We start from the raw sequence: 22,336 nt of genomic DNA, 5'->3' as shown, positions 1-22,336 counted from the left end.
TTGTTTTCCAAGACAATGGGAAGGAAGTGTAAAAAAAAAATTCATGATAAAAATATCATTGACAAGTAGGAGTGGATCCAAGTTTATAAATATATAGTTTTTGCTGCTATTTTTTCCTCCCTTTTCTGTCTTTTACTTTACATTTTCATTTTTAAAAATAGCATATGCATAGTAAATTCTTGTGACTTACATCAAACATTCTTGTGGTTTTGATATAATTTGGTTTTACCACTTTGAGAGTATACTGTTGAAAACTATTGAAAAAAAATATTACAAAGGAACAAGAAATTGCATCTGCCAGTCTAGAGGCCCATGTGAGGTTTCAGATGTTTCTATCTATTATATTGCTGTAGTTATTTCAGAAAAACATTCACTAGGATGGAGCAGAGTAGAGCATTGTTTGAACACTGGATAGGTGTATCATATCTGACAGAATCCAATGCAGCTCAGTGACCTTTCCAAATTTTCTTTTGTTTGTAAGAACTCTAGGATCAGATCCAAATTCCACTGAAGACAGTGAAGAGGATGCCACTGGATTCAGTGAACTTTGGATCCGGTCCCTTCTAATGAAATATGGGAAGGTGGTTGTTACATTACTATTCACAGAACTATCATGAAAAGAAATGTCAGGTAGCTGCTAGAGCTTCATGGATATGTGTTCACACTCCCTAAAGCCTGTTCCCACTCCACAAAGACAGCAGAAGGCCCAACCTTCAGTGACTTGACTGTTTATGCAAAGGAAAGGGGAGTTGGGCAGAGATCAGTGAGTGGGAAATGACTATTAGGAGTGAAATATTGAGAGTAATCTGGGGGAGGGACACGGAGTTATACTGCAAAAGAAAAGGGAGAGATAAAACTGGAAGGATGGTAATTGCGTGGCTGGCTGGCAAAATAGAAGTGTACTTCCCACAAATGTAAAGGAATATTGGAAAGAATTTAAAAAGAGAGGAAGTAAGGGCTAGGCAACAAGGGCTATGATTAAAATAAAAACAGACTGAAAATGCAGGTAGGAAAGGAGAGAACTGCATCAAAATAGAAAATCGGCTTGTGTTTATAGCCATTCAAATATGGCACTAGATTGCTGAGTGGAGAGGCTGGGCCGGGGCTCACTTACAAGCCCCTAAAAAGGATAACCACAGAAATCTATGCCTCAGCAGGGAACCTAGCTGGGGGGAGACCCTGAAGACAGAAGGGTCCATGAGACCCTGACCCAATGAGGAAGCCATGAATAAGGTCTCCCCATTATTGGATTCTTTATGCATATCCAAAAAGAGTGCACTGGAAAACGTGACCTAGACGAAGGGCTAAGCAGTAGTGGAGAAGGGGAATGCCCAAAAGGAAGACAACTCTTCACACACCCCCACCCAACCACTAGGCAGCACTGGCAGTGAGTGTTCCCCTTCACAATGAGCCATATCCCAACTCTTGCATGTAAAAAGATTCAGAAGCAAAGTTCTGTCCATCAAAGATGCATGGCTTTGAGGTGAGCTGGGAGCTCCCTGGCCTTATGTCCCCTGTAGTGGGACCATTCCAAATGAAGACCATTAGACTCTCTCTAGCTCCTGTGGAATTTAGGTTATCCATGCTGTTCCTGCCTTCCCCCATTGCTATTGATGCTCCCATGTTAAATACAGTTAGCCCCTTTGCCTGCATGCTCTGTAGTATGCAAAAGCTAATTGAAGAAAATGGTGGCTTTCCTGAGCAAAGTCTAAAGGCTGGAGGATTGCTTCTATGGTAAAAAGGAGAAGGTGTTGACTGCAGAAGAAACTTAGGATGTTATTAATTGCAACAGACAAGGGACCAGGTTCTAGTTTCTGTAACACTGGTAAATTCATTGAATTTACTCTGGATTCACTCAGCTGGAACTGAGACCAGAATCTGGCTCTTAATCTGGTTAAACTGGTAGTTTCTTGAAAAGAATTGGAATCACTAGTATTAGGCTTCCAATCTACTGCCGACAGGATATTGAATAGCTTGGGAGTGCCTTCAGAGAGGCAGTTTTCGTTTCTGACCAGATTTCTAGAAGTTCTATCACAAAACCAATACAAGTAATTTTAGTATGAACTTGCATAATCTTATGTTCCTGAGCATGCAAATATTCTTTAAAAACAATGTTGCCTCCTGAGGCCAAGATTAAAAAACGAAACTTGGAGAAAAATAATTTTTCCTCCAGAGCAATGACATTCTGAGCTTTTCACCGCATCATCTCAAAACATGGAAGGCCTCTTAAAATACTGCAGCAAAAACTCATCTGTGCACATAATTATTTCAGCTGATGGGACATACACTATAATTCACTGTGCCTCCACCCACTGGATTCATCCTCTTGTCTATTTCTGTCCCAATTAACTTCTAGTTACACTTTATTCTGTGCCACATGGTAAGAATTTAATTAAGTTGATATATTAACTGTTTGGTAATTGCCATTGAGATATCTATAGCGAATGTCACACAGCTGCACCCTCACCCCAGGTCAGAACTGAAAATGCAATGTTGCACCTCAGTGCGTTTATCCAGGGAAATGAAAACTTAAGATAACTTATGATTTATCATTATCAGTAGTGATATTTATTACGATTATTTATCACAGCATAGGCTGGATGCTGCACATATGGGTGCAGAGAAAAACGTCCTGTATATAAATGCAAGAAAAGAAACGCTGAATGGGACAGGGGGCATGGGAGAATCCAATTTTACATGAATGTCAGCACTGCTATGTGACCATAAAGTTACTTTCCATGCCATATTAGCTGGAATCAGGCCAGAAGGGGGAGAATTGTAGAACTCACTGAGCAGACAATTTTTGTCTTAATCTCCTTGTGCCTCAATTCCCCAACTCTAAAATGGGGGTAGTGCCACCCCTTAACATCACAGGATTGTTATGAAGATAAATTCACTGTTTGTGAAGCACTCAGCTACTACAAGAGGACCATAGAAAAGCACCAGAGGAAATTAATAATTTCATATTCAGTACAGGTTTTGTATGATGCATAGCGCATAAAACATGGGTTTATTTGTTGAATTAATTTAATCAAAATTTAAAAAATATTGTGCAAGTATAGATTTAGTAAGCACTGCACACTGAATGAAGCAGGAGTCCTGTGGGGGCAGAAGGGGGTGGGTGTGAAATGTGGTAATGTAATTAAAGACCATGTCATAATGCACAGGCAACCTTAATTCTGGCATTTCCTAACTTTTGAATGTTTGACCTGGGAACCTTAATGTTCTTATAATGTTTATCTGCAATATATATTTAACTGAATGTAGACTCCATTTAGGAAATATGCCCCCTTAAGATTTCAACCATGATTATAGAGACTAAAGTATTGACATGACACTGACCAATTATAATTTACAGGGTGGTGGAAATCATCATTACTACTTATTTGTATTACAGTAGTGCAGAGAGATTCTGAGATTGCGGTCCCATTGTGATAGGTACTGGTCAAACACACTCCTGAAGAGTTTAAAATCGATATAGATGAAGATGGGAAAATGACGTAGTCGAAGTATCCCCATTTTATAGACATGGGAACTAAGACACAGAAATTATGTGACTTTCGTCCAAGATAGTCACATAGGAAGTCTGGCAAAGCCAAGAACTGAACCTAATCTCCTGAGTCCCAGTCCAGTTCCTTAACTTTAAGACCTTGTTTCCTCTCTCATGTTTCTGTATTTGTTGTTTTCTGCAATCTGAGCTATTGAATATTTGTGTTTCGGAAGTGGTGTGGTATCACCTCCCTCTTTTTTTTCCTGCAGATTTACTTTGAGGGTTATCCTGTTGAGGTTGTTAACAATTTTGCATGTTTCAAATAATCAAGATCAATGGAAAATTTTTTTAAAAAATCCCAGCATTCCACCAAAATAATTCACTAGATACATTTATAAACAGGGAGGATATTTCTCAACACTTCTCTACTGCCAATACCAACATTTTTAAGTTGCAGTGCACTCCAAATAGAGCAATCAATTCAAGGTACTCAAACTTATATTTATTAACTGAGGCAGCAACATTCACAAAATGTCAATGTTTTGGCCAGAAATTGACACTTTAGGAAACCTGCCTCACTTAATAAATGTAAGTTTAAGTATCTCAAATGAATTGGCTTGCCTGGAGTGCACAACGGCTTGCTATGTTTCCACATGTAGTAAGTAAAACAACTGTAGCACAAACTGCCACATGAGTTGGAACATGCTAAATTATCTTTTTGTATATAACTGGGTATCTTCATGTATCCAACAGAGTACAGAGAGATCTAAACTATTTGGGGAGAAGTGGAGTTTCATTTAATCCCCAATGGGGAGTAAGGTAGTTAAAACAAAAGTATGAATGCTTATGATAAAATCCTGGCTTCACTGACATAAATGGCAAAACTCCCATTCACTACGACGCCAGGATTTCACCCCTTCATTCTAATTCTGGTTCTCCCACTGACTTGCTGTGTACACTTGGCCAAGTCCTTTAAGTTCTTTGTATCTTAGTTCTATAAAATTAAGTTATTAATAATAATTAGCTACTTAACAGGGTATTGATGCTTGCGTATCAAGTTTTTGAGATCCTTGGATGACAGGTGCTATGGGGAAAAATGTTGTTGCTGTTAATAAAAATCAAGTATTTTTATTTTAGCAAGGGAACAGCGTGGGGCTGTCCATAAATTACATAACTTATTTGGGTGGGGTTGGGTCCTTAGTTTTGTGTGTGTTTCAGTTTTTAGAAGGTGTGTTACAAGAGTGGTTGGGTCTTGATAATCACCAAAAATAACTTAAGGATAGCCTCTGCATGTTGATCAGAGAAGAGAGATAAAACCTTAATTAACTAGGATATTAGGTTAACAGAAGGACAGCTAGTTACATGTGGTTGAACTATATTTAGCTAATATTGCCACACAAGACTGTTAAAGTGAATTATAAGTTGCAGGCACATAGCACTCTTCTGAGTGCATGTTACCGCTCAACAATGTTACAGTTAAAAAAGAGACCATTAGAAATCTAGAAAAGAACACAAGAACAGCCATACTGGGTTAGACCAAAGGTCCATCTAGCACAATATCTAGTCTTCCTACAGTGGCTAATGCCAGGTGACTCAGAGGGAATGAACAGATCAGGTCATCAAGTGATCCGTCCCCTGTTGCCCATTCCCAGCTTCTGGCAAATAGAGGGTAGGGACACCATCCCTGCCTGGCTAATAGCCATGGATAGACCTAGCCTCTATTAATTTATCTAGTTCTTTTTGAACCCTGTTATAGTCTTGGCCTTCACAATATCCTCTGGCAAAGAGTTCCACAGGTTGACTGTGCGTTGTGTGAAAAATACTTCCTTTTGTTTGTTTTAAACCTGCTGCCTATTAATTTCATTTGGTGACCCTTAGTTCTTGTATTATGAGAAGGAGTAAATAACATTTCCTTATTTACTTTCTCCACACCGGTCATGATATTATAGACCTTAATCATATCCCCTCTTAATCGTCTCTTTTCCAAGCTGAAAAGTCCCAGTCTTATTAATCTCTCCTCGTACGGAAGCCGTTCCATTCCCCTAATCCATTTTTGTTGCCCTTTTCTGGATCTTTTCCAATTCCAATATAAAAATTAAGCATAAAGGTGGCATGTGCACAACGAGCTTTAAAGTTCTGTTCAAATAGCAATCACAATCTTAACTCTGGCCCTGTAGAGGTTTAACAATGCAGTAGTCTCTAATTTAGACAGCATGGCATATTACCCTTGTCCAATTCACTTCAAATTTTATACAGTCATTCCACTTTATCCCCAGACCTAATGTACCAATTTTAAGATTATACATTCTCATGAGTTTTAAACAGGGAGACATCAAAATTCAGTACAGCCCTCTTTTTTGCAACCTTAACTATATAGTGGCTAATACCACTCCATAATATCTAGAGCAAGAAACAATTTAGTGTGGGGTTATGCTAAGTTAGTAACTGTCAAGAGTGCTAGTAACCATTTTTCTGATATTTCTGAATTTTCTCCATATGAAATTTGGCAAGAGAGAGTCATTCAAGTGCATTGGGCATGCTACAGTCAGCACTGATTGCTTTTGAGAATAGCAGGCAGAATAGCTGAATCCTGGAACCAGGCCACATGCTATAGATTTAGCATTAACTAGTTACTATTAGAAATTATTTAATCCTAAGTAGTTTTTTCCCATACAGGTATGATAACTGCAGGCCATTCCTTAGTTTTGTTTTTTTCTCTCCATCACTTAACTGGAACAGAGTTGTCACCTATGTGTATATAGAGAGATAGTAAACAGAAACAGTCAACAAACTCAAACATTTTTGGATCACCAGGGAGCAATTATCAAGGGAAAGATCTCTTCTATTGGATTCTCCAAAGTGAAGAGAGCTAACAGAAGTTCCCTAATGTGACCCATCAACCACTTGATTTGTTGGTGCTGGTTCTGTGACACTGCATCTGATGAAGTGGGTATTCACCCACGAAAGCTCATGCTCCAAAACGTTTGTTAGTCTATAAGGTGCCACAGGATTCTCTGCTGCTTTCTGTGACGTAGCTAGTTTCTTGATAGGTTCTGTGGGAAGATATATCTACAGTTGCCTGTGGGTCTGTGTTATGTGACTGACAAGCTGTCTGGTATGCTGAATGCATTTGATCAGCTGTGCACCATATACTCAGGTCCATTAAGGTATATCTGTTCTTCAAATCCACCTGTAGATTTTTACAATATACCATAATTTTTAGTGGAAAGCAATGTCTTCTCTAACATTTGACTTTCTGAGCAAATCTGCTTTTTTCCATACAGTGCCATGCTGCATTTCATATTCTTTCATTTAATCAGTTTTCTTTTTGGTGGTGGGTTGTTTATTTGGCGGGGGGGGAGGCGGTGTTGATTCTTTGGGGGTTTTTATACATTTTCTCCCATACACACTAAGTGCTCTGTAACAGGTTGGGGACTCACCACCTGGCGCCTCCTACTGGTCACTTCTGGGAATTAGCTCATTTCCAGTGGAGCGCCCCCTCCTGGTGGTGTCTCGTCCGTTATTCTGCCCTCTGTCGGCATCTCTGGACCCGCGTTGCTCCCTGCTCGGCGGCGTCCTCTTCGAGGACACTGCCCTTCGGCAGTACCCCTCAGTCCATCTGCATCCCCTTCCGGGGATCGATCGTCAGCAGTCCCACATTCCAGCCTTTATAAGCAACCACCCGCCCTCCAAGTCTAATCCCTCTTGGCAGGGATCTGGCGTGGCCTCTACGGCTTGTGGCTGGATGTACTGCAAGGAGGCGGGGGGGACCTAGGCCCGCCCTCTACTCTGGGTCCCGGCCCAGGGACTCTCTGGCGTTAGCCTTGCTGTCCTTCTCCTTTTCCTCCTCCATCTGTTTCCCTGGGCCGCTTCCCCTACGGCCCCTTGCACCCGCTAGGCCCTTTTCCTCAAAGCCAGCAGCCTGGTGGCTAGAGCTTTCTAGCCTCCCTGAGCCTGTCCAGCATTGCACTGTCCGTGGTGCTAGTCTCCCCCTGGAGACTGACCTTCCCCTGTCAAAGGCCTGGGACAGACTGACTGCTCCTGCTCTGGGCAGCCTTTATATACCTCTGAGTCTGGCCCTGATTGGCTGTCTACAATCTGGGCCCTGATTGGCTCTCTATAAGCCCTCTTTTAATTGGCTCCTGGGCTGTGCAGGCTCCCTGGCCTGCCCCAGCCCACTCTCCCAAGGAGTGGGGCAATCCGCCCCGCTACATGCTCTAATAGATGTGCAGGTACAACTAACATCATTTCTACATGGTTGTATGAAAGACAAAGCTTAAATCTTTAGATTTTGAAGATGTTAAACAGTAAAACACTGCAAATGATGCTCTTCCCCTTGGTGCTTTCTTATCTTTTCTTGTTGCAGTACAAGTCTGAGGCACCATTCATTTGACACAGTTACTTGGAGGTTCTGTAGTCCATGCTGGTCTTATAGAGGTAAAGGAGTTGTTTCACCATGGACTCTATAGTAAAGTGCTTTTGAGAACAGACTTTTGTGAAAGTGATAATTATAAATGAAGATTATGAACAAATACCATATAACCCAAAGCTGAAGGAGATTCCTTATGACAGAATCAAGATTCAAAAGGCCACTGTTGTAGCACAAATTCATGAGGAGGCTCATTGACTTTACTGGGACTACTAGAGATGCCGGAACAGGGGGGATGTAGGAGGCCATAGCCCCACCACTTTTTACCATCCATAAGGGTGAGCGAGGGGGAAGAGAGGACTAAGCGGGGCAGGGGTTCTTGAGAAGACAGGGCAGCATGGGGCAGGGGATCAGGAGAAGAGGTGGCATGGGAGCGGGGACTCAAGGGGAAAGTAGGCGGGGCCACGGTTTGGGCTCCAGTGGCCCCCACAGCTTTTAGGAAGCTTTCACCACTCCTGCTACTAGCATGTATAAATACTACCCAGCATGAATCTGGCCCCAAAAATAAAAAAGGCAACCTGTCTCTTCATTGGGATATAGAAAAAAGCAACAATATAGAATAGAATACGTGATCTAGCAGAAGGGTATTGATTCAGATATCAGACTTCATTTCAGAGTTATAAAAGAGACCATAGAGAAACTGTATAAAAGAGTGAGGATGGCAGAATCTAACCTATTTTTATGAGAGACAGTTAAAATAACATCTCCCAGAATCTTCACACAAAAACTAAACCAAACCCAAACATTCACTTTTTCTGTCTCTCCACTTTCAGGTTCCAAATGCAAGTGGAACTGTTGAAATGCCATGAGAGATCTTTTTCCTCTCAGTATGTCTATCCAGACCAAAAACAGGAAATCTCAGAAAACTTCTGAGAGTGCCTGTTATGAAATCTCTTACCTGACTTTGCAGATACAATTGGTTGTGATTGTCTGCAACTTACTCAGTCATCTAAAATTTTGATAATCTAAAATTATCTGAAGTGAATATTTGTTACCCTTGTGTTATTGAAGGTAGTACTAATCAGCAATTCTACAGGATTAAAATTGAAAGAAATGATGTTCAATCACATGCAAAAGGAAAAATTCTCTCCTCACACTTACCAGCAGTTCACCAATCACTAAGGTAGTTAACTCAAAATAGGTTCTTGCATTGGGCGCGAAGATCAAACCCATGCAAAGTACAGTTCTGGAAAGAAGATGTTTATCTGAACAGCTAAGGAATCAGATTTTATTTCTGGTGGTTGTGACCAATCTTTTTTATTTTCAAATCTGTCTATACTATATATTATGCCATGACCATCCGAAAGTTGCTTTGAATGGCACATCATTTCTGCTGTTTAATCATAGGAATGTCTCCTCTTCATTCCATTCATTTAGCATAATGAAGTTTGTGTAGGCTTACTGGAATACACTGTGAAATTTAAGCTGTGCCATTCTTTCTCTTTTATAAATTGGCCTTCATTTTATTTTATTTTTCTTTTTTTTTTTAGTGGTGGTAGCCTATTCACTAAACATCATCCCAGAAGAGCTTTCGTTTAGGATTCTGTTTGCAAGTCTGAACACAGTCCTGATCTTTAAAAAGAAAGAAAAGAAACCAAATACAAGATGAAGTTGGAAAAATTAAACTGAATAATTTACAATGCTAATTAGTCAGAGGAATACATTTTGACAATGTGTTTATACGATATTGGGAAATAATTTTCCACTTTGTCTCTCTCCAGTACAGTCCTTATGACTGCAAAACATCTAAACAAAATTTTCTTTGTTTGCAACCTCTATACTCCTAACAATGCTCACCATAAATGACCTTTTTTTTTTCTTATTTATTGTGAGTAAAATGTTGAAGTACTAAATGGCACTAAAGCAGCTGTTTGAATTTCCTCTAGCTATCCTATAGTTAAATACAATTATTCTAAACACACATACCCATATGCAGCTTTAAATTGTGAAGATGTAGGCAGAACCAACCTGGGGAGTATTTTGAATTGAGGACTATTATAATATTTATTTAATGCTGAGTACTGGTCTTTACCTAACAATTTTTGTACCAACGTAGCTCTAATTACAGCTGTGAAAAGGGAAAGATTTGCAAAGAAAACAAAGGCTGTGATTCTGTGGGACACAGTCGGCCAGCAGGTTGACATCTGTGAATTATGCAAATAAGGGAGTACAAAACTATGACCTAATAAGCTGGCCATATTCAGACTGGAGGAGGGGTTGGGAGAAACACTTTTGTCTGGTAATTATTAAAGTTGGGAGGGAACTTATTCCCATGGTGCTTCTCGGAGAGGAATAGTTTGTTTTGCCTTGCCTCTTCAAGTGGAAATGTAAGTGTGAATTAAAAAATGGCATGCTGAGTTTTAGGAATGGCTTTTTCTATCTCTGCCAGAGAAAAATGCTGGGTACAGGGCAACTTGTCACTGATTTTTGAAGCTTGAATGCGCTTTTTATACCCTTCTGATGAATAGTAAATAGTCTAATGCTGCTTGTGGTAGAAATGTTATGAATAATGCTAATAAACAGAGTGTTTGCACTGCTGCTCCCCTCCTCTGACATAATATTACCACCTGCTCCTTACACTTTGATTTGGTGCAGGCTAAATTATTGCCTTATTAGAATACTAGATGCTAATTTATTCTCAATGGGAACATATTTCCACAAGTATGACTTTATTTTTTGTTTTGGTCATGATCCTTGCTAATGCTGTTAGATAATTTATGCTGGCTATAGAAAAGTATAGGCTCAATTTATGAGAGAGAGAACAATCTTTAAGCTTGAGAATGTTAATGTCAGTAATATCCTTCTATAAACCTACAGTCAACAGCAGTAATACTAGAAATGCCATCAATGATACCTAGGTCAGTGTAGATTTGGATGGAAAGTGGTATAGGAGAAAACAATAGATACACTGTGGTTATATCAACATTATGTTCTTGGGGAGGCTGGGGGCAAAATTTGACTGTAGCCATCATAATATAATTTACAGCCTAGGGTAAATATGGGGCCTGATCCTTTAGATCTTAGCCACTGAGTAATCCCATTGACTTCAGTAGGACTACTTCCATATATATGGCCCAGAGAAACATCCCCTTATGCCTGGGAGCAGTGATGCTAACCAAACACAGTATTATAACAATTTTAGTAGTAAGAAAAGCACTTGAGGTCATGAATAAAGTACAAACATAGCAATAAATACATAGTATTAATTAAACATCACAGTGTTAAACTAAATACATTTATGCAATGCTGTCCATCAAAAGTAGTGCACACTTTCATGAAAATTCATAAGGATTAGTAAGAAATAAACACACATCTATATCTACCTGAAGATACACACTGTATATATCATATATAGCTTTGTATTTTGGGCAAAGTGGTTGCCTTCCTCGGATCACTAAGTTCTGACCACTTCTAGAAGATAGTAAAACTATATGGATTAATGGTTTGACTGGGTATGCCAAACTACCCTTATTTCTACTCTTGTTCATAGTTTATGACCAATAACATCTTATTATAAAGTAAAAAAATGAATGGGAACTTGAGTTCCACAGATTTTTTTTCCTGAGAGCTCCTTCCTTTTGGTGGAGGTGAAGGGGAAGAAAGGAGAGGGGTTGTTTATGAGTCACCTTTGCAGTAATATATGCATTAGGTCTCTCCCTTATTTTTTCTTATTCTAACTTTTCCAGTCTTAATTACATGGCAATTATTTTCACTTAGTAGACAAATAATGAATTGTTCTAGTCTACTTGCAATGCAGTTTTGCAGGAAACCTAGACTGGCCCATTATTGTGTGATGGAAAATGTTTGTCTTGTATTCTTACTTTTTTAACCAGCATGCTACAAAGGCACTCTATGTAATAATAACACTTGGGAGTTTTTTCAGTTATTGATTTATATGTTCTATAAAAAATTCCTGAGTCAGCATAATATTTTTTTTTCTCATGCCCCTGGAAGAGATTAAACAGTGAACTGGTTAACCAGTAAAACTCCCTCTCTATTCACTGTGAGTGAACTTCACCCCTAAGCAGAGTATTTACACAGGGTCTGAAAGGTTATATGAAGTGCACATGTCTGACAAGGAAAGGCTGACGAAGGTTAACAGTGTAAATAAGTTCAATAACATTGTTCATACTAATACCATCCTGTCTGTTCTATAAAGGGATGGCTCGTGTTCAAAAGGTTAGGAATTCTGGTTTTGTTTGGGAAAGCATTCAAAAGTGCAGATACGTACCCAAATGTCTTGACTGAGCAAAATTTGATCAGAAATCTTGCCAAAGAAGTTTTCTAACAAGATCTTTGGTGCTTCTACTTCTGTTCCTGATGGGAGATTCTGCGAGAATAGCCTTAGTCATAGTATTTGGTACTTATCAGTCGTAATCTGGCTGAAAACCAGAAGACTAGAAATAATTGTATGAACATTTCAGAACTTCAGATAAGGTTCATTTTCAGTCTGGGTCTGAAAACAGTAGAGCTGGTCACAATGTTGCCAATGGAAAACTCTTTTGACAGGATGCTTATTTTCATGAGAATTTCCATTTTTTAGCAAATTTGGGTTTCCATGTCAATTCTGCAAAAAAAAAAAAAAATCATCATTTTTTTTAAATGGAAATAATGTCCTTGTCCATCTTCTAAAAATATGCAGAGGATCAGTATGACAACACCTGCACCTGTGGTCTGCTCTCCACACTAGCTGTCAGTTCAGCTGTGAGTGAAATGGAAGGGGCTAGACTGTGACATTTTGGGGTTCACCCAGACCAACAAGAGACTTGATCAATGTCTGTCTTGTAATCCTGGATGTCTTGTGGCTGTTCAGTTTTGGTGCAGAGCTCTGACCCCAACAGCCTGCTAGCAGCCCACACATCTCACTCTGCCTTTACCTAACTTGATACTCCTTGCAGGCTGATCTTAGTATCCTAGAAGCCCCAAATTTGTCCCAAAATTGTTCTATTGCAGAGACCAGTCCCTCTCACTGGACCCTCATAGAAAAAGTATTAGGTTTGCTGCCTCTACAGACAGTATAACACTCCAACCTTTCAGCTTGCTAGAAGTCCACACTTTACTGAACTAACCCAGCACTGATGATTTATAACAAAAGCAAAACAAGTTTATTAACAAATGAGCAGGGATTCAGCGATACTAAATTAAAAAGATAAAGGTAAAGATGGTTTCAAGCAAATAAAATTTAAAACAAGTGTTTAAAAGTCTAAAACTTAATCTAGCAAGGTACAGAGTTTGTTCAAGATGGTTTCTTTCATCCCCAGTCATCTTTCCATCTTTTTTCTGGCCAGGAAACATCACAGAACAAATTGCTTGGTTTCTTTGTTTTTTTTTAAAGTGAAGGATAACTTAGGGGTTTGCTCCCCCTCTTTTTATAGTTCAGCAAACCTTTGAAAGGTATCTGAATAGTACCCCCAGATAAAGTTGACTAGTTCATGCTGGGTAAAGGAGCCATGAGGTCTGGAAGATAAGGATTCATGCTGGTTCCTCCCCAGCTGGTAGTTGCTACTCTGCCAATTATCTCTTCCTGATGCAACCTCTGATACAAATGAATAGCCCATTAAATGTGAGTCACAACTGTTTAGAGATGTCAGCCTTGTTCCTTTGTCTGGAGAACCTCTTTATCGGCTCCTACTAACATGCCTGATTTGAACACCTTGTAGTCACTGACTTTAAAACATAATATTGGTAGGTATCCATAATTTCACACACAGCATTAACACATATTTTATAATGATATAATTCACTCGTGTGTCATTAGTATTCAGTTGATACCTCACCAAGCATATTTTGTACACAAATCATTGCAGATTGTAGGGTGTGAATACAGGGATGCCTAGGGTCACATAGACACGATCTATAAAGCTTTAAAAGGCCTAGGTCCCAGTCACCCAAAAAACTATCTCTCTTCCTGTAACTTGCCACAGAGTCCACTGTAGCTGAAAGGCTTCTGTTGACTGTTCTACGGGTGACACCTGTAGGAGCTGAGAACTGAGTGTTCTCACTATTGAGGCTCCCTGTCTGGAACTAGCTCCAGATGATTATACATCTGAACCAAGCCTGACAACTTCTAGAGCACAATGTAGAACGAATTTTTGTCCAAATTTGCTAGTGCTTAGCACCCTACTGCACTACTACCCTGTTGATGAAATGTTTCCTACTTTGTCCATTAAAGTTAATAGCCTGGAATTCAGGTGGTCGTGGAATACATATGGTTTCCTTTCAGTTTGGAGGCAGCACAATAGTTCATAAACCTAAAGAATGTATATAGCAGTGAAATTATAATAATGAGTGCCTCAAGAATGATTGTAGTAATAAAACTTTTTACTGTACAGTAGGTATGTTGGGTGGGATTCACAAATGGGATATAGACACCTAAAATGGAAGTTAGGTGCCGAAGTCCAACAATTAGGAACCATTCACATAACCCCTGTTCAGTTGCCACTTAAACTTCAAGATATGGGAGACCGGGGTTGAATTCCCCCTGCTGCCTGATGTGGAGAAGGGACTTGAACTGTTGGTCACCTGCCTCCTTGGAGGGTGTGCTAACCACAGGACTATACGGTCATGCTCTCACTCTCTCTGACCCAATGATTATTTATATATTTATACTACAGTATGAACAGGACAGACTGAGACACCTGCATCAGCATAGCCCAGTGGCTTGTACAAACTCCAGGGATGTGGGAGAGTCAAGTTGAAGTTTTTGCTCCACATCAGGCAAAGGGACGAATTGAACCCATGTCTTGCATCTCCAGGGTGAGTGCTCTAACTATTGGGTCAATAGTTATAAAGGGACCAGCACCACTACTTCCTCCCTATTTTTTGTTTGGTTGGTTGTTTCTTTCAAAAGGACTGACTTGGCTTAGAAATCTAACCCCAGGGGAGGGTTCATAGCTTGGAATCTTAAAGGGAGATAAGGGTCTCCTCTAGTCTGGAGTTAGGCTCCTAACAGAAGAAGAAGAACAAAGATCCTAAGTCCCACCCCTCTCCTTGGCATTTCCTACTGGGTAGCTTAGGCAGCTCCTCCCTCAGCATGTTGGTTTTTGAGAATTACCTTTTTCATGCCTAACTCTGCCTATGCTTGTACAGGGAGCCTGTGCGCCTAACACAGGGTTGTGAATTCTGTTTGGTGGCAGGCAGCCTAAAAGTTGTTGCAGTGCTTAAGTCTCCCTTTGAATCCCACCCATTATGCTTCACAAAGGCTCCAAATTTTGGAAATGTTTGCTGGGCAGAGCCAAATTCTGAGACATTGTTCTTTGCTACCACAAGTACTATTGTAGCTCAGTATAAGATTTCCGGGCTCTGTTGGCACTGGCAGTCTATAAAGTCTCTAATGGAAGCAAATTAGAGACTTTCTAAAGTGACAGGATCACTTCAGTAATGTACAGATAAGTGTTCGAGGGAAATCTAATAGCCCTCCCTCTCCAGAAAGAGTATTAAAATAATTACTCCTCTTTTTGCAAAGTGATATTTCATGTAGCAGCAATTTCTCAAAGGAAGGTAACCTAAACTATAACAGGAGATGAAAACTGCCAAGACAATGCTTTACTTCTTTCATTCCAAAGCACAGCAGTCAGAACAACTCAGCAGCCCAAGAACCTGTGTTCTAAACAGAACATGTCTGTGGGTAATTGATCTCATTCTCATTGTCCAAAAGGTCATGGGTCTGAGCTGAGCTTGCCTATGTTTTTTTTTAATTATTCAGTATGTGCATTTATTTACCCATCATTGGGAAAGCAATACGAGATCTTTGTCCTTTCATGTTTTCCTAATTTTATTTTCATTTGCTCACTATCAAATCTGTGTCTATGTATGTACATTTCTATAGCATGTATAAATAGGGTTACCAGATAGCAACTGTGAAAAAATAGGACAGGGGTGGGGGATAATAGGCGCCTATATAAGAAAAAGTCCTCAAAAAAATGGACTGTCTCTTTAAAAACGGGACATCTGGTCACTCTATGTATAAAATACAAGAAAGTGGAAAATACATGAAAACAATATTAAAGATGCAAAACTAAAAACCTCACAACTAAGGAAATGTGAAAGTTTTATATTTTCAAGATCAGTGTCAGTTTGAACCTATTTCCTTTCCTGTATATGTTATGGGACATGTCATGACATAAACAGTAATATTTTAATCTTCACATTTAAACCAAAAAATCAGGAACAACAAATGTCACATATCTGTAGCACAGCTGAACTGGAACCTTCAATGTGCAATTCTTCTCTGAAAAGTGACTAAAAGAAAGGTATTGTGGATTTCTCTCATTGACTTCCAAATCAAATTTGCTTAGTGTTCCTATTAAAAACAATTGTTTTTCTGTTACCTCTGCAAATACAACCTGTAGTCACAAGCTGTGTTCTTTCTGACCTGCTGCCTCAAAATATAGCAGGCTAGATGTTTGTCGCTCCTTTGGGCTGCTTTGCACCACAAAGCTGGTGTAACTGGCTACCAAAAATGTCTCCAATGGAACAAGGTCTCTCTTCCACACCCCTCCCAGCTCCCAGGATCCACTGTGGGTGAGACAGAGGGAAAGAGAGCATTGCCTGAATCCAGCTGTGCTGACCATCCCTGTGTGTTACAAGAGTCTGTTACACACCATTGCAGCTGGGGCTGCTCTAACTTGAGCTGGGGTCTGAACCAGCTGCTAGCCAACTCCAGGATCAGAGAACCATAAATGTGGCATAAAGCCACCTTTGTCCAGCCCCCCAAGACAATTTGTCCTCACTCTTGTGTGTGCGGCATCAGTAGAGCTACTCAAAAACACTATACTTTTTAGAACTTCTTGTGGCCCTAATGCCAAGCTATATACAATGCAACTTGGGAAGCATGCAAAATTTGCTTTACATTCCTGTATGCAGTGCTGTTGTAGCTGTGTTGATCCCAGCATATCAGAGAGACAAGGTGCATAAGGTAATATATTTTACTGAAGCAACTTCTGAGAATTCTCCTTTTGGGCTGAAATTTCCCAGGGTTGGTTTCTGGCAAACAGTTGATTGTAATCTTTGTAAACTTTGGGCAAAATGAATTCAGGTGTTTTTAAATATGGGGAAAGTTCAAATAAAAAGCACTCTTTTGCTCACAGATAATTCAAAAAGAGCTGAACTTTGCAGCTTGAAACTTGGCATGTTAAGGTCCTAATCAACAAAAAGGAAGCATGACCTTTTTAAATAGAACTGGGTTGCTAATACATTTTTGAGTGTTTGAAAGTACACTTTGAACATGTGAAGTATAAGCTTTTGTTAAGTTTCAGTGTTCTTGCACTTAGGGGCCTTAATTCAGCAAGACAGGGTGTGTGAGGTAAAGTATTTTATTGGATCAATTTTAGTTGAGGAGAGAGCAAAGCTTTCAAGCTTACACAGAGCTTCCTCCCAGGACTGGCTGCACTGCCATTGGGGCTGCCTTGTTCATTTGGTGCTGCACAGAGCAACCACACTACAGCCCAAGATCTGGACCTTTACATTTAGGCTTAGCAGAATTTGATTTTTATTTTCGTATAATTTCAACAGATAAAAATAAGCATAATTATTACGTACATCTTTCTATTTTTTTATTTAAATTTTCAATTGTTGGACAGTATAGGGGGTGGCCAGACAATAATGAGTGGATGAAAGTAGATATTGAGATTCAAGAAGTTAAAGCTTTATAACCATTAAAACACAAATTGTGTATTTTGTTATGTGATGTTAACAATGTAAATAGCTTAGAGTTTGATTTAAGGATATCGAGTAGCATTTTTCTTTCTTTGCCTATCTGTAAATTTCTGTTATCAATGGAAATATTTTTTGTCAGTTTGTGTGTGTGTACAGTAAAAGCGACATTTGCCAATTCAAAAAATCTAATCCTTCCAAGCCTATTTATATTTAATAGCACATAAGTGCTTAAACCACCAGAAATGCTGACAGTAGTATATGGTTTTAAGGCATAACAGGCCAAATATATCCCTGCTATAATTCCATTGGAGACAGCTGAGTTGCATCAAGGACAAGCTTGTTCCAGTAAGTCCTAAAACAGCACACCATAAGTACTTAAATCACGAGTAACCTCCACTAAGCATTGTGCACTTTAACCCCTTCTATTTACATCAGCCTGGGAAAAGGAAAAAGTGCCAGATGAGTGCACCAATGGGATTATAGTGAAGATTCCAAAGAAAGGAACTATCTGTGATTAATAACTGGTGTGGTATCACACTTTTATGTGAGCCAAGCAAAGTATTGTGTAAGATCATAGTCCAGCATATATCAGAGGCAGCTGATAGTGTTCTCAGAAATGAGCAAGCTTGGATGCACAGACCAGTTCTTCGCTCTATGAAACATAATAGAACAATGCTTAGAATGGCAATGGTAACTCTACATACATTTCATAGACTTTGAGAAGGCTTTTGGTAGCATTCACAGGACCAGCCTATAGTGCATTCTGCAGGCATATGGAATTCCTTTCCATATAATCATTGTCATCTAAAGCTTCTATTTCAACTTTACATGCAGTGTTGATCACAGTGAGCTCACTTTTGAAATCAAAACAGGAGTATGTCAGGGCTGTGTCATGTCTGGAATCCTCTTCAAAACTGCCAATGACTGGGTAATGCGGCATACAACAGAAGACATGCCAGAAGGTATTAAATGGACACTTCTCATCCCTTGAACACATGGACTTCGCAGATGATGTCACTGTCCTACCACCCAACACCATATACTCGACTCAATGAATTCAGCCAGCAAATTGGACTGAAGATCAACTGCAATAAGACAGATATTATGACCTTTAATATTGCCTCCCCATCACCAGTACGGCTAGAGGATTATGTTCTCACCAATGTAGTAACATTCACATACTTGGGCAGCACCATCAGCCAGGATGGTGGAACAAGCCAGGACATCTGGAACAAAATCAATAAAGCCACGAACACCTTCAGGAGCTTAAATACAGTCTGGAAATCATCAAAATACAATATCAAAACCAAACTCAATATTTATTAGAGCTGCATACTTTCAACACTACTTTCTAGTGGAGAATGCTGGGGAATGAGAAAATATGACATGTCTAAACTGTCTTCATTCCAACCTGCCTCACAAAAACCTTCGGTATCTTTTGGCCCAGAAAAATCTCAAACAAAGACCTATTAACACAGTGCAGCCAAGGGGATCTGAGCACCATCATTGCCAGGAGGCGTTGGAGATGGATTGGTCATGTGCTTCGGATGGAAACTGATTCCATCACCAGAGTAGCAATAAGATGGACACTTGAAGGCAAGCAAAAACAAGGCTGCCCAAAAACAAATGCGAAGAGCTGTGAAAGCCAAGCTGAAAAACATGAGGAACAGCTGGGGAACCATTAAAAGACTTGCCAGAAACAGACAGGAGTGGAGGAGCTTCGTCACTCCCTAAATGCCAGAGACGTAATAGGAACATGATGATGATGATGATGATAACTTGAAAGTGTGGTTCAAATCTGAGAAGTGAGACTATACAATGTGGAACCTTCTTACTCAACTGATTTGCTTCCTGTATGTGTTCGGAATAATATCCATTGACTTTAGTTGCTAAAATAAGGTTTTGTAGCACTGAAGAGGCATTATACCCAAGACAAGATGAGCTGGAGTCTATATTTTATCTTGTTTTGCACCAACTGGACTATTAACAAAGTTCCAATCCAAACCCATTGATGTCTACATCTAGGAACACGGTGTAGGCCATAATTACAGAAGGGAAGACTCTCCTGAGAAGCAATGACTTCAAAAAGATTTGGGGGTTGTGGTGGGTAATCAACTGAAAATGAGCTCCCAGTGCCAATCTGTGACTAAAAGGGCTAATGGGATCTTTGGATGCATAAGCAAGGGAATCTCAAATAGGAGTGGAGATGTTATTTTTATCTCTATATTTGGCTCTGGTGTGACCGCTGCTGGGATACTGTGTTCAGTTCTGGTGCCCACAATTCAAGAAGGATTGTGATAAATGGGAGAAGGTTCAGGGAGAGAGAGAGAGAAGAGCCACAAGAAAGAAAGATCAGAAAATTGCCTTACAGTGATAGACTCAATGAGCTCAATTTATTGATCTTAACAAAAAGATTAAGGCGTAACTTGATCATAATTTAGGAGTAGAGCCTTACATGGATACAAAATTTGTACTCACATCCGATCTGCAAATATGGTCCGCGGATATCCATGGATGCAGATATCCACAGATATAAAGCAGATATCCATAGATTTGCAGGGGTCTATTTATGGTACTTAAATTGGGAAGAAATATTTGATAATGGGATCTTCAGTCTAGCAGAGAAAGGTAGAACATAAGCCAGTGGCTGGAAGTTGAAGCTAGATAAATTCAGACTGGAAATAAGGTGCACATTTTTAACAGTGAGAATATTTAACCACTGAAATAATTTACCAAGGGTCATGTGGATTCACCATCACTGGAGATATTTTAAATCAATATTGGATGTTTTTTTTTCTAGCAAATCTGCTCTAGGAATTATATTGGGGAAGTTCTATGGCCTGAGTTGTACTGGAGGTCAGACTAGATGTAAAGAGTGGTCCGTTCTGGCCTTTGAATCTATGAATCAGATCCCCAATGCAATTTCTACAGAATCAGTATTGGGAGTAGCCATGCGCTTTAAAGCTGGTGCTTATTGATATGTGCTGAGAAATGCATACATTTAAAATGATCAGTATATCTTTCTAGCCCTGAATCAACAATCAGTTCTTATTGAGCAAAGCATGTAAGTATATGCTTAACTTTAAGCAAGTGCTTAAGTCCCAGTGGGGCTTGCTGACTAGAGAGAGATTCAAAAATGTGCTTGAATGCTTTACTCAGCTAGAAGAATATGTAAGTTTGATAACTTCCATCTTTCACCAACAGAAGATGGTCCAGCAAAAACTGTTACCTCGTGCACCCTCATGCTGAGCTAGGGTCCCTAAGTGGAAGGACACTGAAACTTAACAAAAATGTATACTGCACATGCACAAAATACACTTTCAAACATTCATAGCTGTATTAGCAAACCAGTTTTATTTTAAAAGGTCATGTTTGCTTTTGATGATTTGGATAGTAACATGCCAAGTTTCAAGCTGCAAAGTTCAGCTGTTTTTGAATTATCTGTGGGCAAAAGAGTGCTTTTATTTTTAACTCTCTGAATTCAAACACACCTGAATGAATTTTTCCCCAAATTTACAAGGATTACAATTAACTGTTTGCCAGAACCCAACCTGGGAAATTTCAGCCCCCAAATGAGAGTTCTCAGAAAGAAGGAAGGGGTGTGTGTGTGTGTGTGTGTGTGTGTGTGTGTGTGAGAGAGAGAGAGAGAATATACATAGATACTGCAAACTGTTTGTAATATTCAGTGTATCAGGTGATACCAGGAGCCTGTTGGATTTGCAGTATAATATACCATGATGCTTGTGAATCAGCCCTACTGATGTACAGATGTAATACTACAAAGGCTAGGGAAAATTACAGAAGTAAGTAGGAAATAGATCTACAGTAGCCAAAATCCAGAACCCAGTCCAGCAGTCCCACAATCTCCCTTGACTCCAATGGAGAAAGTCTTTATAACTTTATACTACCTCCTGCCATGTCACCCTGTGCTCTGCCACTGTCACCAGCCTTAATACCCCATTTGTCTGCTTCTCTCACTGCTATTTTTGTGCTTTCGTCTATGCTATATGCCAGGGATCGGCAATCTTTGGCATGCAGCTTGCCAGGGTAAGTACCCCGGTGGGCCAGGCTAGTTTGTTTACCTGCCGTGTTGGCAGGTTCCGCTGATCGCGGCTCTCACTGGCTGCGGTTCGCCGCTTCAGGCCAATAGGAGCTGCAGGAAGCGGCAGCCAGCACATCCCTCGGCCTATGCGACTTTCCACAGCCCCCATTGGCCTGGAGCAGCGAACTGCAGCGAGTGAGAGCCACAATCGGCTGAACCTCCAGACACGGGAGGTAAACAAACCAGCTCGGCCAGCCAGGGTGCTTACCCTGGTGAGCTGTGTGCCAAAGGTTACCAATCCCTGGTATATGCATAGAATGTCATTCGTTGAGCTGGTCTATAAGGTCATTACCTTCTCTTTATTCATATCCCTCCTAAAGACCCATATCTGAGAAACCAGCAAAGTAATATCTTTTTATCTTTAGGGTTTTTATAACTTTTTTTTCAATATGCTATGCACTATTCCTCAGTGAGGCCCTGATGTACACAAACAGAACAAAAAGACCATCCCTTCCTCAAGAGACAATATAAATAAGCATCCGCTTAACTTTAAGTATGTCCCTTTGAAATCAATAAGGCTACTCCCATGCTTAAAGTTAAGCACATGTTTAAGTGCTCTGCAGACCTGGGACCTGAGCAACCACACTGTTTTAGTGATGTCCTTCTTCCTCAGAGTTCTTGTCCCCCTCTCTTAGACCATTCCCTACTATCTTGTTAT

This window comes from Chelonoidis abingdonii, chromosome 5 (assembly GCF_003597395.2).
Source record: "Chelonoidis abingdonii isolate Lonesome George chromosome 5, CheloAbing_2.0, whole genome shotgun sequence".
In the NCBI taxonomy this organism is placed as follows: domain Eukaryota; kingdom Metazoa; phylum Chordata; order Testudines; family Testudinidae; genus Chelonoidis; species Chelonoidis abingdonii.
This window is presented reverse-complemented; position numbering follows the sequence as displayed.